Source organism: Gadus macrocephalus, chromosome 19 (assembly GCF_031168955.1).
Source record: "Gadus macrocephalus chromosome 19, ASM3116895v1".
NCBI classification, from domain to species: domain Eukaryota; kingdom Metazoa; phylum Chordata; class Actinopteri; order Gadiformes; family Gadidae; genus Gadus; species Gadus macrocephalus.
In genome coordinates this window covers 6,482,711-6,487,350 of record NC_082400.1, presented here as the reverse complement: position 1 = coordinate 6,487,350, position 4,640 = coordinate 6,482,711, and positions in this window count along the sequence as shown.

Genomic DNA, 4,640 nt, shown 5'->3' with positions numbered 1-4,640 from the left:
TTAGTTGTTTGTGGTTTTTTATTTGTTCTTCGTCATTTGTAGTAAATAGTGGGTTTTTGGGATTTTTCTGGGTCCTGGTTAACTTCCCATGTTAAGGTCTGATAGGCTGCCACCGATTTGAAGTAGGCAACAACACATTTGACCTTTAAAAGGCATTTAACACATCTGCAAGAATGGAGCAGCCTATTTAGAATAGTGTAAAATATAATGGAATAGAATAGTACTCATGTCATCCGAGAGTTCAAACAAGTTAAAGATGAGTTATATTCGTGTCCTTAAATGAGGAGGACGTAGGTTCAGCATGTGTTGATCACGTGTCAGACACACCATGTCTAAGGTCAGTGAACTTGGAGAAGGCCTACAGTCTCGCTGTAGCCGGTGTTGCTAGATTGGTAGGTAAATCTGGCCCAATCTGGCAACTCTGCCCAACAGACCCTACGTCCTATACGTATCAGTCACGTCAAAGTAGATGAACGACCTCGCCACAAGGGGGTGCTGTTGCAGTGGAAAAGAAGCCTCGCGGAGGCCTTCTCCAATCAACAGGTAAGGGAGGGTGGTAAATACGCTGTTTCTTGTTTAATGATTGGAGATAACAAGTCCTTAGGCTATTACAGTGCTACGGGGGTCAATCCGTGACTGCGATATTGATGATACAGAGGGGTGAGGCGTGCTATTTAACACGTTTATCGCAAACATGAAAATAAAAACAATGGAAAAATGCGGAAACGCCTAAAAATGGAAGTATGGTGAATACAAATGGGATTGATGCGTTCGATAGATAAACATATACACTTCGTTTTTTATCTATCTATAATTTATAAATGGTTTACTCATAATTATATGTAATTACCAGTACATTGGCATAAACTGTAAAAGTGAGCTATGTTTAATAGCTTTTTTTATTTATTTATTTGTGTGTGTGTGTGTGTGTGTGTGTGTGTGTGTGTGTGTGTGTGTGTGTGTGTGTGTGTGTGTGTGTGTGTGTGTGTGTGTGTGTGTGTGTGTGTGTGTGTGTGTGTGCAAGCGCGCCTGGGATTCTGATTTCCCTGGGCCACACCGGCGGGCCCCTATACAGGCCCATTGCTTCTAGGATGGGATCATTTTTGTGAGTATAACCGACCAAGTATGATTAGTTTATCAAACGTGTGCATATGTATTTCTTGAGAGAATGAAAAAAGAGTGGTATGATTAATTTACCAGCATTCCACCGGGTCAAGGCAATTGATGCAAGATAATTGGGCACATAGGGAATCCCTGGCAATTTGTGCTTTCAGACACTACTTGAGAAATTAGATGTCAGTGCAAATGTGAAATTGCTCCTCAATGTTCTCAAAGATTCCATGAAATTTTAAATATAAATCTTAAGCATTCCAGGCAAAGGAATCCGTCTTTTTTAGCCCACTTGAAATGGTGCCCGATAGAAATGATCTGAATGACGGAAAGCGTGGCGGGAAAAAGAGACAGCGCGCGCTGTAAAGTTGGGCTCGCACGCGGGGAAGAATGTCATGGCGCGTACTGCTCGGTGAAATCCTCGTGCAACAATTCATCCGATTCTTTTTGACACGAAGTCGAGTTTGAATTTATCCAGAGATGCGTAATTATGTTATTCACACCCTGCTTAGCACCTACTTAATGCAAATATTTATATATAACGACATAGGCCTATACGACGAGCCACCGGGCTACAGCCTACTTTTGTCCCCTGAAGTTACAAGGTACAAAGCACACCACAGTAGCGTATGTTCGTATGAATAAGAATACATTACGTAAGTTAATAATTCATTTAAAGGATAATATGTTCATAAGGGCACTGATTAATGAGTTTTTTTCTCAATAAAACTTTCTAGAAAACTATGAAGACGTGGTTGATGTTCCTAAGAAAAAAAGCTATATAATTATTTTATGATTTAAAATTGGGCATTTTTGTAATAGTCAATAACCTTAAACTAAATAACCAATTCACTTTTGTTGACTGAGTTTGATCAAAACTCATTTCAAATGCTGCACAACTACTGCTTGATGCTGCATAAATCAAAATAAACTGATAAATGCTTAAATTCTTCAATCCAAAATCCTATATTTAAATGTTAGTGTTTATTCCTCATGGACACACACAGCAAAATAAAATGCTAAACAAGAATATTTTTGGTAAGCATACTACATACTGACACTGTTTAAAACGGCTTCATTTGTCCTCATTAAAAGCTTAAAAGTCCATGAATAAATAATCATTAAAGTGGATACTTTTTTTTTTCCTTTTCATCTTAAGCCTTATGCAAAACATGCTGAAACAGACTAAATAAATATTCACTGTAATGTCTGTTTAGAAACGTGTACCCTCCCCATCCCCCGCCCTCTCACTAACACATCTAGATAACTGACACACACCTAAGGACCGCATCACACGCTGGCAGTTGGTTTTGGAGGGAAAAAATTGGACCTTTGAGAGTCAAGTTAATGCAATTAAGAGAAGATGATGAGTCTCACCCTTTCTCTCACCCTCTCTCTCTCTCTCTCTCTCTCTCTCTCTCTCTCTCTCTCTCTCTCTCTCTCTCTCTCTCTCTCTCTCATCAGTAAGCAAGGCAGTCAGAACTTAAAGGACAGAAGCAAAGATAGAAAAGGGGGGAGCGAGAGAGGAGAGCGAGCACAGACCACTCCCAGTGGTTTAATTATTTTAATTATCTTGCCTCTTTCAGCTTTTTAAAAAAGAGGCCATTAAAGGATGCCCGTTTGGGTTAATCTGATTAAAAAAATCAAGATGGAAGCCGAGATGAAAGGCTGCAGATGCCAGCGCTAATCATGGGAGTTAACGCTGCTATTTGTGAACTGGGACAGTTGTTAAAGTGGGTAGAAAGTGTGTGTGTGCGTGTGTGTGCGTGTGTGTTTTTTTTATTAATACTTTTCTCTCACTTCAAACACCTCTTTATCGCATGTGTTGGTAAACCTAGCTAACTAGTGTGTTGTACGCAAGCTGCAGTGCTAAATACAGTAACGTCTCCATGGCAGCGGGGTCGACTACACTGAAAACACCCAAGAGAGCGGGGGAAAATAAAATGAAGAATTCAAATACAAAAGATTCCCTCGCTTGATATGCCGTAGTTTTCACAAAGTTTTCACACGCTTTGGTGTTTAGTTTTACTGTTAATATTATACAGACAATTTGGCAGCCCTTGCTTGCCTCGCGGTAGCAATGCAAATGTACCTAATACACAAGCAGGTCTAATGAATATAAACTAGCTTTTTAGGAGGATAACGAAGGGAGCTTGTAGACTTAAGCCAGGGTTGTTTCGGCGGAGCCGAGGCGACGCTGTCAGCCTCCATTACAGCCGAGCGGTTCAAGTTGTTCTGACTGCAGAGTTTGACATTTGTTCAGGAAGGAATGAGCACAAAACCTGCACAGGTGTTCAGAGACATAGCGGGGGGGGGGGGGGGGGGGGGGGGGGGTGAGAGCGAGGGAGCGATGGAGAGATGAAACCCCCCAGCAAAAAATAAACAAAGATCTACTTTCAAACCGAATCAAGCAGAAGGAGCGCGAGCGCGAGCGTGAGGGGGACGGACGGGAGCCCATGCAATATTAACGGCGGCGTGTCTGCCGCTGCCAAGCGTGTCACTTCCTGCCGCCGCGCCCGCCCCTATTGCCCGCCCGGCCATCGGCTCGTCCCTCAAGGTGACACTTCAAAGGCCTCGTCGGTCGGCGCCGAGCCAGAGACGACCCCCCCCCCCCCGCAAAACCGTGCCACCCCGTCCGCGTTCCTTAGCCCTCACCCCCCCCCCCCCAAAAAACACCTTTACTGTCCTCCTACAACTCCCCCCCCTCCCCCAACACCCACGCCTCCTCCGCCACCACCTCCACCCCCCAGCCTCCACCACACCCACCTTACCCCTCACCTCCCCTTCTGCACCCTCTTACATCGCCCCCTCCAACGCCTCCCGCCGCTGTTTCTCCAAGCTCAGCCCCCCCCCCCCGAACACAAACACACACCACACATCCTCACCCACCCCATTCCTCCATGCCCCCCTTCTCCGTCCACGACCCACACCTTCAACCTAGTTTATGCCTTTCCAGCCTGATTTTCTCCATTGTAAAAATCCATATTCCCAACCCTCCGCACCACCACCGGCACCACCGTCCCCTCAAAGGAAAGCCCCCCCCCACCCCAGCCCTACCCCTCCAGCCCCCCACTGGGCCCGGTCAGTGCCAAGATCCTCACCACCAGGCCAACGGCTCCCAGAGGCCCCTGTCAAACCCGCCCGGACCACTGGCTTCATTAATAAGAGGGGGCCCCGACCACAGTGATGCCCGGAGCCCCCGCGCACGGGCGCGTCTGTCTGTGCGCACGCCGGGGCCCGAGACAGACGGCAGACAAGCACAGAGGCTGGTGGGGGAATGCATCCAAATGATTTGAATTTCGATGATAGGGAGAATCACATGCATTATTCTGGAGGCTTTTCAACCTATTTTCTGTTATGCGCCTGGTGTGTGTGTGGGGTGTGCGCAGGCGTCTCTCTCTCTCTCTCTCTCTCTCTCTCTCTCTCTCTCTCTCTCTCCCTCTCCCTCTCTCTCTCTCTCTCTCTCCTCTCTCTCTCTCTCTCTCTCCCTGCAGTTTGGAGAGAATTCAAGCTGGTTTGGGTAATGGAAT